Genomic DNA, 13,989 nt, shown 5'->3' with positions numbered 1-13,989 from the left:
GAAGTATCTCTGCGCAGTTTCAACTTCTCTGCAAAAAGCACAGCACTATCTCTATTCCCTCAGCAGTTTCTAACATTTTCATGCTTCATGGTAAGAAAATACTGTACATAAATAAAGGTTTGCAGTGGTATCTGAGCAAAACAGTTGAACTCTCTCAGAGGACCTGTCCCCCTCCTGGGAACGAGACCTTTTGCCTCCCAAGTTACCTCTTTGAACTCTCATCAGAAGTTGCTTTCAAGTTGTAGCAGTGAAACAAACATCTGTACCATGTGAATAAAGTCCAGACTAGGCTGGGAAAAATAAAGCTTTTTTTTTTCTTTTCTTCTTTTTTTTTTTAAAAAAAAAAAACCAGCTCCATACTACTTACTCCTTCCTCAACCATTCAACTGTTCCTCAAATAAATACATTAAGCCACAATGCCTTAGCAGTTAATGTGCCATGCTTTTTCACTAACTTATAAACAGGAAATTCAGAGCAATGCCCACCATCCTTCTTTGATGTGACAATTCTGACCACTTTGGGACCCAGCTCATAGCTTACCCATAGCCTAACCTTACCATTTGTAACACATCACTACACTGTACCTGCTCCTGACAGCATCAAGGAATTATGAATTACAGTCTTACATAGATTTACACAGTTTCCAACTCCTTCAGTCAACACAGGAGCCACCAGGATTTCGCCCACAAAACTGGTCGTATTCACAGAAGGAGGGAAATATCCAGAAGTTTTCCCACCCACTCATTCAGCAACACTTCCAACTCCAGAAGGGTAAGGAAAAAGAGCACACTTCTATTTCTGCCCTCAGAAACAGCCACTGAGAGATAAAGGAGGAGATAATAAGAATCACACAGGATCATAAGAATTGAGAATTTCTTTAAGGTACGGTTTGGTTTTCCTGGAGATAACAAAAATCTCCAGCAGACAGCTAGAATAAGCAGACACGTGAAAAATCAGAATAAAAGGAATAAGAAAAGGTAAGAAACCTAAAAACTGAAAAAGGAAGCAATTTCATATGTGCAGTTAGAATATGAATGAACAGACATCTCTGGGAAAACATGTGCATGTACTCATGCTAAAGACAGTATTAAATTTTATGCCTTGCCCATGTGGGTGATTCAGTAGGCTGCAATACACATTAGTCAGCCCAGATTCTTTGTTTAAGCCCATTAAAGCACACACTGTAAACAGCCAGAGGAAAATATTTGCAACTTCTTTAAAAATATATTATTTTTTTTCTCCTCCAGGGCAGGAAGGTTCTCAGCTGCCTTCCACCTTGTTCTATAGGACAGATACCTGGAATACAGATAATGATTCTCCAAAAGGTCACACCGCCAAGCTTATGAAGGATACAAGATACGTGCTGCATTAGAAGGAAATAATCTGGCAAAAATAAATTATCATGATTAGGTCAATTAAAAGTCTATGGAGGTGGTCAGGCAACAGACAACCTGAAGATACCTCCTAGTCACTGTTAGATAACAGTGAAACCCACACAAATATGATACAAATGGGACTATAAAACTGCATCATTCATCTAACATGATGTGGGCAGGCGTACAAAGGGGTGAGGCAGGAAAGAATTTCAGTGCAGAATTTAATTTACCTTTTCATCCTTTGGATTGGGAAATATCTGCTTCGCTTGTTTTTCATAGGAGGGAGGTAAACTCTGTTCCTTGCTAACTCTGGGTTTTGATTGGAAGATGCAACAAAAGTTACTCTTTTTTGCAGCTGCTACCATTCTTTAGCTTTATTGCTTTTCTCTAACATTGCGATCTGTCCTTATTTTTGGTGCACGTTACTTGATTTAGTTCAACAATAACAGGAGGGACACAGTATACAGCATTTCCTACATTTTGTTCTGGCTGTTTATTCCTCAGGAAGTTAAAAGTTTTCTCATTACTTAGATGACATTGAAGTATCCAAAGATTTTTAAGTCCATCAGAAGTTAGTCTGTCTACACTTGCCAAATGAAAACAGCTAACCACAAGGCATCGTGGCCTTTTGGAGCAGGACTGATGTGTCAGATCACACTTCCAGCCACAGTGAAAACATCCTGTTCCTCAGAAAACTTACTGGTTATCAAAGTTATTGACTGAAGAACTAATCAATACCCATTTCTAATGAGCTGGAAGATCTCTATTATCTATGAATACTGGGCATGACATTAAGAATAATAAGTTATTTGTGGAAATATTTAATCAGAAGGGTTTCTTAAATTGATCTAGCAAGAAGGGGAATATAAATTTGTAGTTATCTGTGGGAAAGCACGGGAAACTGTCAGTTGAGAAAAACCCTGTCCAGTAACTAGAAAAGGTTATTCTTTCTACTCCTTAATCTCAAATCCAATGTGATTGGACTTGAAATGCAAGGGACAGTCAGAGATGCTAAGCAGGGAAGTGGTACACATGGATGGAGACAGAAGGATGTATCTAGATTGATAAAACTGGCTCACAGCTAGCATTGACTTCTCCCAAGCTTTTAAAAATCATAACATCTTGACAGAAGCATCCTTGCAGGCGCCAAGCTCATTGGGCCTACTCCAGATCATGCTGGCAACCACTGCCATGTGGAGACAGTCAGAGCACTGCAGGCTGGCAGCATGACACTTCAAAGAAATTGAGAGATGGGTCAGTCATGAATAATCTGCTCTTAAGAGGTCTCAAAAAGGAACTGAGCCTTTGATTTCACAGTCTGTAATGGCTACAGTCTGAGAGAGAGATTTTCAGCCAGTACTCGGCAGGATTTTTTAGTAAACACGTCTGGAAATAGTAAGCATCATATATGATGCTTCCATGTTTCATAAACGCTATGAAAAAGTTAGAAATAACTTGCTGAGAATACTCTGGGCATAATTTAACTTGTCCATTACATAATAAAACACCACTTCTGCCTGAAACAGAGCACAGCAGTATTCAATAGGACACAATCTGTTCTCTTCAGGAAGTTACTAACATGCAACAGCAAAGCAGAAATCTTGATCTGTGACAGCAAGACACAGTCATTTTGGAGCACGCTTATGGCTCAGAAGTATCGTTCTTAAACTCTTCTAACAAAGCAAAGCTGAAACAACAGGTTTGGGGTTTTTTTTCCCTGCAAGAATTGAAAAATAAGACCATACTTTCAACAAGTCACTGAATCTTCCACTTGAACTGCTCCAGAACTGTAGCATGTATTAACACTGTCCAAGCTTTCTATTGAGGCTCTGCAGTCTGCCAAAATATTCAGACAGTGCTTTGGCAAAATGTTTGCTTCAATTTGTATCCTAGCACAGCTTGTTTTCTAGAGCCTCAGGGAAGGGGTAATTCAAAAGAAGCACCGATTAAGCGGGCTGAACTGCACAACACAAAGCTTCCATTCAAAAAGCCTGCTGTTTTTCAACCTGAGTTACCAACACTATTTATCTTGCTACTCTGATCAGAATCCCATATTATAGCATGAATTATAGTTAAATCTTGATGTACAGCAAAGACTGCTCAGATAAAGAGCACAGCAAACTAGAATTTCTTACACTAATTCTTGTCATGGAGGTATGCGTAAGCCCTGCAAGGAAAGCAAAAAGAATCACAAGTCTAATGTCACAGTTTGCCCTTACTATTCATTTTAGCTATTCCCAGATTGAGGGAGGGCCCCAAGATAGCTGTAGAGTAACACCCCTGGCTGAAACCTGGCAGCTGTTGCCAGCTTTTCATGTTGTAGATGCCTTCCTGCAGAATTCTTTCATAACATTTCATGTAGACACACAGTGTCCTTAAGTTTTGCTTTAACTGACCTACAATAACAGGCAATTTCCTACCTCTCCCCCCAGAAGTCTTAATTAAAATTATTATTCAGATTGTTTCTGCTATAGCTAAGAAATGGCTTAGCAGCAGTGAGCTTTTAGAACAACCACCTCTATAACCCGAGTTCCAGTAAAAATATACAAAGATAGGCTAAGAAAATAAATTGCCAGTCAGACTGTTCTAATTGATCCAAGCAGTGCAAGTTCCCCATAGGAAACTGCGTCAAGGAATGCATATGTAGTTTTCATACCACGGTGGATTCAGACTGCGTTCTTGACTTGACACCAAGTATAAAACTTTGCGTACTTATGCAGACTCTGAAAACGTCACGCAAACTGACGAACTAATTTCATGTAATGATTTGCAATTTTTTACATTCTACATTATGAGTGAGAAAGGCATCAAACCTCTGAAATGAAAAATGGGATATAAAGGGTGAGTAGATATGAAATAATCTATTCAGCTACACACTTCTGTGCACAAGTCACAAGAAACTGGTAGTATGCAATGGTACTGTCCAACAAGAGTTTCTATTTGAAAAGACTCATTCGAGTACGCACTGCTGTTTCGTCTTCTATTAAAATACTGACTTTGGCTTGCAGTGTTTGGTTTGATTTTAAACCAGTGCATATGAATTCCCACAGAAGGAAATAAAAATCCAGTAATGACATTTCAGTAAAAACAAATTCAGTATATGAAAAAAGAAAATCTCAGTTAGCACTAATCAGTACAGCTGCAGTGCCTATAGTGGAGCTACGCTAACATACACCAACCCACCCCCTCCCAGAGAATTCCTACCTCACCAAGATGCCTGTTCTGCTTCTGTTTATTCCAACAGTTGCACCATAATGCATCAATACTGAATTTTTGTAAAGAAACTTTATCCCTATGACACACTGTTTAAACAAAATTCAGAAGTAGGAGCTATATCATTTCCTAGTTATGAAGCCAAACATTTTAGGATGAAGAAAAGTTACTCTAACTTCTCCTCCTTAAAAAAGTTATTTCTAATTCTGTTTAACTAGAGCTTATTTCCCTCATTCCACTAGGAAATGTTCCAAGTCTTTTTCCATTAACAGTTTTTAAGATTTTTTTAGTTCATTCTTTAAATCTTGTATAGTTTCAGAATTCTTGTTGGTTGTCGTTTTTTCAGTATTTTTTTGGAAGGAAAAAAAAACCCAAACAATTTCTCTTTGATGCCACTCTTAGTGGCATGTTTAAAGAATTCCAGCTGAATTAGATTTGTAGTTTGCTTTACCAGGCTTAATTACTAGCGGTGTTTTGTTTAAGATAGTGTTGTAAACGAAAGACATGCTGAAAAAGAGCAAATATACTGAAACCCACTAGGAGTATGGTGAGGGAAAGGGGGCAGCACCACATGCTAGAATATTGTTTTGCTCTATACAACAGAATCCCAGCATTATAAAAATTTAATCCTCAAATAACTTAGGCTCTTAGAAATCACTACCCTAAAGTGTGCTAGAGATTGTTTCTGTAACACGCATTCAAAATGCATATGTAATGCAATAATTGAGAAGTGTTATGTAACAGTAAATTACTATGAGGCAACTAGAGCAACAAATCCATCCAGCACAGCACAGAAAAAAACACTAAGTCAAGCATCAATGTTTACAAAAATCCTTCTTCCCACTTATTTTTTATAAGCTTTTTCCTATACTGAGGATGTCTATAAGGAAACAGCAAGAAAACATATTTATTTAACTACATTTATGAATTTGTCACTTCTTTCTCATAAACACAAGTCAACGGGTGATGATCAGGACTAGAAAAATCATCTTAAGGTACTCGCTGCAAGACATCAGTTAAAACCCTGGGAAAGATTTGTGACCTTCCCACAGAAGTGGAGGAGAACACTGTTTTCTGTTCTCTGAACAACTTCTCCTTGGCTATTTACAGTCTACAAAAACTGGAGTTTTGGTCCATGGTTAGAAAAATGCTGGCAAACACATGGGCTAGAAAGGATGCCCGACTACAAATCCATGCTTGGGGAAGCAAGGAATGACCTAGTCAGATGGGCATATACATTTTGAGTTTCTTCCAGAGGAGGTACAAAACACATCCCACCCCCATATTGCCTTTACTATAATTAATTTTAGGATTGAAACCATTACTATATGATTGAACGAGGAATGTGAACTAGATGAGCTCTCATGGTTCCTGCAGTCCAATTTCTTTTGCTAATTAAAAATAACAGGCTGTGCAAGACACCATTTTTATTCCTTTTATCATCAATACATTTCGTATACCTGAGAACAAACACGTTGGTGCACAATCCAGTTAAAAAAACCACCATTCGAAAGGACTGTTTTATTAAGTATAATTTATCTTTATATGTTAGTAAGAACACAGGAATAAATAGAGGGGGAAAAAGTTCAAGCAGTACAACATTTAGAAATACTGAGTTACTTTGTTCTGCATTATGAAATGTTATTTGCGCAGTACACTTCACTATCAAAGGTCTAATTCCACCTCCTAACTGTAGAATGAGTTTGACTTAACACAAAAGGAAATGTAGGCTGATGACTTGGGACCAGAAAGGGCATGTTATGGTTACCGAATCCAGTCACTGGTCACTGCAGTCATTTATTTTAATCTTGTTGATAAACTTAGCCAGGTTTGTGTTTAAATCTGACCTATTTCTTTGTGAAAAGCAACGACCAAAGACGTACCAAAGAGCTGCAGTTTTGCAATTTAAACCCAAAGCCTATGTTTTACATAAGCCAGTATACTTCCCAGTTTTAAGTTTACTTCCCCCCCTAGAACATGAGGATGCAGCAATGCTGAACTCAAAATATTTCAGGCAGTTTGTCAAAAATACAGCAACATTGTTTCAAAGCTCTTAACAGAGGAACAGCTGGCATAATACTATCAGCTCAAGGAAAACAATGTAATCAATCTTATGAAAATAAATAAAAAAGAGAAAGTGTTTACATACCTCTGCTTAACAGCTGCAAAAGGATCTGTAGTTTTCCAAGAGTACTTCAGTGACAAGTTTCCTGACACAGTTCAGATCTCTTGAATACCATAGTCATGCAAAAAGAGCCGTTTCTCACCTACAGGTAGTATCAGCAGAGAAAGAAAATATAAGCAAAATAGTGTAGTTCAGAATAATAGCTCTAAAATTTGCACTGACATGCAAATCTGACAGCCCCACACAAGCACCCTAATTACATTCAGCTGCTTGTCATGTGGTCTTGCTGACCGATCAAGTGATCTCTTTTCCTCCTCTTAAAACTAAGCAACGTAGTTAACTAGATCTCCCTAAACCATGTAACAAACATTGAGTTTTTGCTTAAACTACTGACCCTCCCTCTTCTTGTCATAGGGAGAGGAAGTTGCAGTATGTTTCATTACAAAAAAATAGAATAAAATACAGCAAACACAGTAGTCTACTATAATGAAACATGGTAAGCACCAAATGCTCACAAAACCTAATGCATTTCAATTTTGAGGCTGGTTTTATTTTATGCCTTTACAGATGGCAGAAGAAAGTTACCAGTAACAAAATTGATGAAGAGACCTGAGTGAGACCACGTGAGAAGGAGCTGGAAGGATTCAGGTGGGCAGTGGCAGCAGTACCTGGGTCTTTGTGGGCATCCCGCATCCAGCCCCTTCTGCTGAACCACTTCCCATGGCAACAAGCTCCAACGAAAGACCAGAGTTAAGATGTTGCCAGAAACTTTCTGAACCACTGCAGCTAAATCTTCAAGCCTCCCCCTCAATCCTAAGAGACATACACAGACATTTTACACATCTAAATAATCTCAACAAAATAAAGTTACTGATTTAACATGTAAACCAACTCGTCCTCAACGAGCCCATTCATCAGGGCTTGTTAATACAGGCACCCAACAGGCAAGATTCACGTGTCTGGCCACGTTAGGGCACTGGTGTCTGCACCAAGGCACTCGCTGAAGAGAGGTCCCTGTGCTGGGTCCGAGGGATGAGAGAGGAACTACACAGCCGCCTGCAGTCACCACAAGGCCTCGTTCCCTCTCACAGACGCCTTTGACATGACAGATGCTGACAGTAGAGGACTGAAAGGTGTGCACAAGGCAAGTTTTGCACTTACAATGTAAGATTTAGCAGATGTGAGCTTTTACAGAAGACAGGTTGCCTTGCACAACCCTTTCTTGCCTCAGTTTCTTTCCTAAACAGTGTTTCAAGAGCAGAGAAGTAAAAAAGGAAATTAAAAAGGTTTCTAAGGCTACTCTCCAGTCTTATCATTTAAGTAGTGCTGCAGACGGCCTGCTACAAAATTTAACGTATCTATAATGCATTCATCTACCAGTAAGGAAAACAACTCCACAAGCCCCTTAATTCACTTGTCTCAATTACCTTGCCTCCTTTCCCACAAATCAAGGCAATTTTTATTGCCCCTCCCTTAGTAAACATCTAAGTTCTGTTATACAGAGTTGGCAAACAACCATCTGTGATGGAACACTTTTTCATGCCCTGCCTTAGCATTTTCCCAGATTTAACTAAAATCCATTTCTTTGACATTTTGTTACAGGTTATAATTTTTAAAACTCTACCCATTCTTGGCTCATTCCAATCTCCTATAAATTTCACCACAGTTTCAGAAGAATATAGAATTCCCTTTTTTGCTCCCACATGCAATAAAAAAGTTTGTGTTCAATTTTCAGCAACGTGAACACTTTTAATCTTTAACTGCTTTCCTGATCGATACCAGCATATTTGCTTACTGTGAAGAAATATTCAGACCACAAGCACCCAAGAATTTCTGGTAACTGCTCCAGAGTGCAGAAGGAGGAACAGGGCAAGAAATGTTGACAGACAAAGCAACAACTCTTTTGCCATGGTGCTGTTTGCAGACAGCGCTGGGGGGTGGCTACACACACTGAACACAAACTGCCTGTCTGGAAGTCTCAACCAGCAATGTAAACAGAGTTCAAGCCCCTCCACACAGTAAGATTTTTGCCATCTTTAAGGGGAAAGCAATTCATAATTTCCAGACTTCAGCTTTTGATTTCAGGACAAAACAAAGCTTCTTCACTTTCCTCTTACCAACCTGGTGTGAGGAATACCAACCAATTTCCACTTCCCCCTTCCAGGAAAGGGTTTTATCCAAAACAGTAAGACTTTGCTAGGAAGGTACAACTGAAATAAAGCGTATTTTCTGAGGGTGACGTTACATTGATTTCACACTGCAGAGCTAGTACCAAAACAGAGGGCTCCAGTTTACAAACTGGGAGGACATCAATGTTTGGTTATTTAAAGTATCTGTTTTTAAATAAACACATTCGCAGGGTCTCAGCAAATGCTGCACAAACAGCTGAGCCAACCTTACTGCAGTGGCAGGAAACAAGCAAATGGTACAGCAGCAGCTGGAACAGGAACCACTGCAGCCAGCCCAAGGTAAGCCTTCCTCCCACTGCTACCCAAATCTTACGGGGTTTTAAGAGCTTGGACATTTTCTAAGTTTATGTAGGGGATCAAAATTACACCAGTAAAGTCCTGAAACTATGAAATCTACTTTTGAAACTACAGCTCTACAAAGGAATGGCCACCTATTTAGTTATTAAATCTTCCCACAGTTTTCATGAACAAATTTTATGAACAGGTTGTATAAACAAGATGACCCGAATGCATGGAATTTATGGCCGCCTTGTAAAAATTATCTATGCTATACAGGCCAAGGAATTTAGGAGGAAATTTGAGGAGAGTCAAACACGGTGGACAGTGTGGAACATTCTTCATCACAACTATCGTTTGCCTTCATACATTCCATGCTCTTGAGAAAAGCTGCAAGTGTCCAAACTGTCCTGTAGCAGGTGTTTCCTCTAGAAGAAAATGCTGGATTGTTACCTGTCTGACCACGGTTCTTGCAGGAATTAAGACAACTGCCACTGGAGACAGAAATAGGGGAAGAAGAAGATCTAGCAACAGTCCATTTCAGATGCTACAGCACAACTCATCACTGTTTTCAAAGCCAAAAGCTGTGCTTAACATCAGTGTCAACTGCCTCCACTCTCCCCACTCCTCAATTACCCAATTTTGTTGGCGGTCTCCTCTTCCACACTCTGAAGTGAATGGCTTTTTTGAACACACACTAAAAATTCACCATGCCCATACCAACAGCAATAGTTTTCACACATGCATTCAACAGATGACTTGCAAGTCTATCGAATGAAAACCAACCAGCAGACAGCCAAGGGTAATGTTACTTGTTAGCATCCACAAGTCCTATCTGTGCCACAAAACCTCTACTGGCAATCAAAGATGAAACTTGAAAAAATGCAAGAGGGGAAAAAGCAGCCACTGGGACACACTGCCTATGAATTGATTCACATATGTGGTGGCAAACTTCAAGAAAAGCCAGAGAACATGCTATACAGCAACTGTTTCACAGTGAGAGAAATACCCTACAATAAACAAAAAGAAGAGATGAGAAAAAAGTAAATAGGAAAAATATGAATGTATTAATTGGTACAGGCAGATTCCTACAACTGTAAAACAGAATTGCAGTTATTTCCTTGGAAGAAAGTCAGCTTCTCACGAAAAGACACTCTGGAAAAAATTAGAGGGGCTAATGGGATGCGCTGCAAAGGAAAATTGACCAGCTGTCATGTGAATGAGCTTGCTACTTACTGCCACAGCAGTCCATAAATGCAGTAACATCCCAATACCTCAAGATAGAGCTAAAAAGACCTGAAAGGAGGAGACAAAATCCTTTATATTGATTTTTCTGCTTTCCTCTCACCAATATCCTTCCAAGAAAAAAGAAAGAAGACAACCCACAGTCAGAAGATCAGCTTTCACACCAGAAATTAATCATGAAATAACCCTTCAGTGATTAAAATGAAAGTAGGTCAGGCAGTCCTTCCCTGCTACCCAAAAGGCACATCTGCTAAATATTTAGTAATACTACAGATTAAAGTAAAACTTTCGTGTTTTGTTCTTTCAACTATAAGCCAATCTAGGCAGTTTCTAGTAATGGTGACGGAGCTTTCTTTTAGCATTGTAAGAGATAAGTATTGGTATGTTTAAGGTCAGTAGCATTTTACACAGAAAAGAGTTTCTTAAAAATAATCCCCTCCAAGAGAAGCTCTAAATGACTAACTTCAAAGAGTTACCAGGGTCTCTTCAAGAATAAGAAAAAGTTAGCACTAAAATAATAAAAAAATCAAAAGCATCAATTTTCTTTTCATGAAACATCACACTGCCTACAGACAGGAATCCTTCCTAGCAATTAGGCACTCAACATCAGCACTTCAGAAAACTTTATAGACCAAACTCTTGTCATCTTTTTCACAAGAAAAACATCAGAAGTTTGCTTCCTGAAATAAAATTTGCTTACATTTGAAGAACCTGTTAGTATTTCAGAAAAGACTAGTAAAATTACAAACAAGCAGATCTAATTGATTTGTCAATTCTGTTGAACTGCAAGTTTACTGCCTCCACGTCACTTTCTATTAATGTCAGCATAGGCACAGTTTATCCTGAGGCAAAGCCAAGAGTGTAGGTGCTTGCTCCAGATCTGAATGAAAAGGGAAAGAAAAAACATTTTAAATTCCTGAATCAGGCACGCTCTCTCTTATTACAGTTCTGAAATATTAGAAAGGAAACAATAGAAAAAAATATAGTGTCCAGGTATAGGGTGTTAAGACACCAACAAATGGTGCATAAAAAGGTCTGTATTTAAAACGGCAATAAAATGTATTAGTGTAAGAACAAACATGATTATTCATTTTGACTGAAATGAACAAATTTGATCCTTTTGCATGTAGGAAAGTATTTTGGCAACATTCACACTATTCATATTATATCACCTGTACTTAGAAGAGGAATATTTAACCTAAAGATGGATGAATTACTCGACATGCTACAGCTCTTCTGTCAGATGCTGGTTCCACATTTTAGAAAATTTACCAAGTAGGTGCCTGACTGCATGAAGAGAGCACCTAGAACAGTAATGCATGCAGATAGAAGCGACCCTACATTTTGGTAAGAAGCTGTAAAACCACGCTAATAATTCAATGTCTCTATCTTCAGTTTGAAGAACTACAAATCTCATTTTAGATCAATGACCTTTATCTACATGTTAGAAGTGTTGATGACTAAGTGTATTTTTTTAAATAAAAACCGTAGTAGCTTTACAGGAAGCTGTTGTACCAATGTAAAGGAACATGTGCACTACAGCTTCCTTAGAAAGGATTTTCAGTGGTTTACAATCCTGTAACATTAATATAGTTTTGAAAGTTGCTTTGATATTTTTATTCATGCTTAGGCTTAACCAATATGCATTTGTTCTTTGCACTACCCGATCCAATGTCATTGCCAAGTAAAAGACACTGCTTTTTAAAATGGATCTCAGCAAGTTCCAATTTGGACACAGCTGGGCTTTCTTTCCAGCACAAGAAGATCCCATTCACATCTTTTGTAAACCTACTTAATAGGACAAATGGTCCTTCATTTTCCACATAAGCTGACAATAGTGCCTTTTCCACTTTACATTTGCTCTCAGGAGGAAAAATTGAAAGGGTGGTTATTTGCACTATTTGACAGATATAGAAGCATACCTCTTCTGAGCTACAGAAAAGTATTCCTTTTGTCCTGTATTATTGTTTGACCTTCCATGCAATGAAGCATATGAAACCTTACTAAACACCTGTGATGCCTCTTTTTCTCCTCTACCATTTCTTAAACCATGAACATCATTAACACTAGAGCTCCTTCATTTCCACATTTATTCAGTGACTCCCTACATTAAGTATGACTAACTTGACTGGTTGATCTTACTTCCTTCAGAGTGTGCAAGAGGAATGGGTGGGCTTGTAAAGGTGGTCGTTCTGGAGTACATTACCAAAGTAGGTCTTTCGGTTCCATTGGCCCTATGCCACTCCCTGTGCAACTCCCAGTTAAGAAAAATGTTACTGCTCCCATTCCTTGTGATCCCTCAGGATGCTAGGCTGAAGATAAACTCCCTAAGGCTCAACACACCACACTGCGAATGCAATAAGGACCTCTTGGAGCAAAGCTCCAAATTTGCAATGCAAAAAACAAACCTGAAATGAGGACATTTTCCTAAGGAAACAAAGCTTATTACAGAAAGGGGCAGAGACATTGAATTTCTCTAATTTCTCTTCTCCCCAAACATTTAAATCTGTTGATCAGTTTTAACACCCCTTCACAGAGCAGAAGCAGCCACAAAGCTATGAAGTTCCTACACACTTTGTGAAAAACTGGCAGCTGGATAAAGGAAGGAGTGAGATGCATGCCTCCACTGAAAGCTGGCAGTTACAGTTTTTCAGTTCTGTAAGGGGTAGCCACTAGCTGGCCAAGTTGTATATGCATTGCCCCAGACTAGCCGCAGCACATACTGCCACAATCACTCCATTTACATTTACTTTCAATTTAGATTTAAAGACATTTTCTCTTTAAAAGCAAATAAAATTTAAGCACATCTGTTATTAAAAATAAAAAGTTAATAGAATAAAAACTAGTTGAGTTTCACTGTGTTAGCAGTTCAAATTTGGGGGTTTTTTTGTGGTTTGTTTTGCTTTTAAACCTAGCAGAAAGCATGATTCTGCTTTTGCAGCACACTCTTTTCATAGGTCTTCCAAAGCTTGCTTCTGCTGACACAGTGCAGGATCTCAGGCCCTGTCCTGTGCATTGGGTGCTATATCCAAACCAACAATTCTACAAAACTATCAAAAAAAGATTTATAGTCACCTCTTCTACTTCATAGCTAAAGAACATTAAAAAAACTACTACTTCAACAACTCCAACTTAGGGCTACATTTATCCAAACTAAAATTATGAGAGTTCTGCTACCAAATTCAGAAGAAATACAATCAAATTCAGACAGTACTGTCTTTAAACTTCTGTGACACCATCTCTGTACAGAGATGTCTATCCTGACACTATTCTGATGCAAGAAAGAATATGGAAAAATTAAGTATAGCCAGACAGTTCATGCCCCAGCAGAAAAGACCTGTCAAGTTGAATCATTGTGGGAGGAAAAAGTCAGCAGAGTATGTGCTGTTAAGTGCACAGGACCTTAAAGTTTTGGATGAGAAACACTCTGTTGCAAACGGATGATACCAGCAGGACTAGAATCTAACGTGATACCTGTATTTTGGGTCACATGCAGTCATGCATAAAGTTTGTTTTGGAACCAAAGTCGGGGGGGGGGGGGGGGGGGTTTAAATATGTTAATTTA

At 38.7% G+C, this 13,989-nt stretch overlaps 1 protein-coding gene across 6 annotated transcripts in view; it reads right to left on the bottom strand.

The window, feature by feature from the left end:
• Positions 1-13,989, bottom strand: part of RAB27A (RAB27A, member RAS oncogene family) — a 34,923-nt gene that overhangs the window by 15,184 nt on the left and 5,750 nt on the right. For 4 of the 6 annotated variants that reach the window (XM_010571809.1, XM_010571808.1, XM_010571803.1 and 1 more), the window contains exon 2: positions 6,739-6,856. The gene's annotated coding sequence lies outside the window, so the exon portion shown is untranslated. Of the gene's footprint in view, positions 1-6,738; positions 6,857-7,382; positions 7,618-7,875; positions 7,992-13,989 lie in introns of those variants that run through there. The other 2 variants (XM_010571805.1, XM_010571804.1) reach the window with 2 other exon arrangements.

The sequence above is a fragment of the Haliaeetus leucocephalus genome, unplaced genomic scaffold, assembly GCF_000737465.1.
Source record: "Haliaeetus leucocephalus isolate CR32 unplaced genomic scaffold, Haliaeetus_leucocephalus-4.0 Scaffold339, whole genome shotgun sequence".
Classification (NCBI taxonomy): domain Eukaryota; kingdom Metazoa; phylum Chordata; class Aves; order Accipitriformes; family Accipitridae; genus Haliaeetus; species Haliaeetus leucocephalus.
This window is presented reverse-complemented; position numbering and strand designations above follow the sequence as displayed.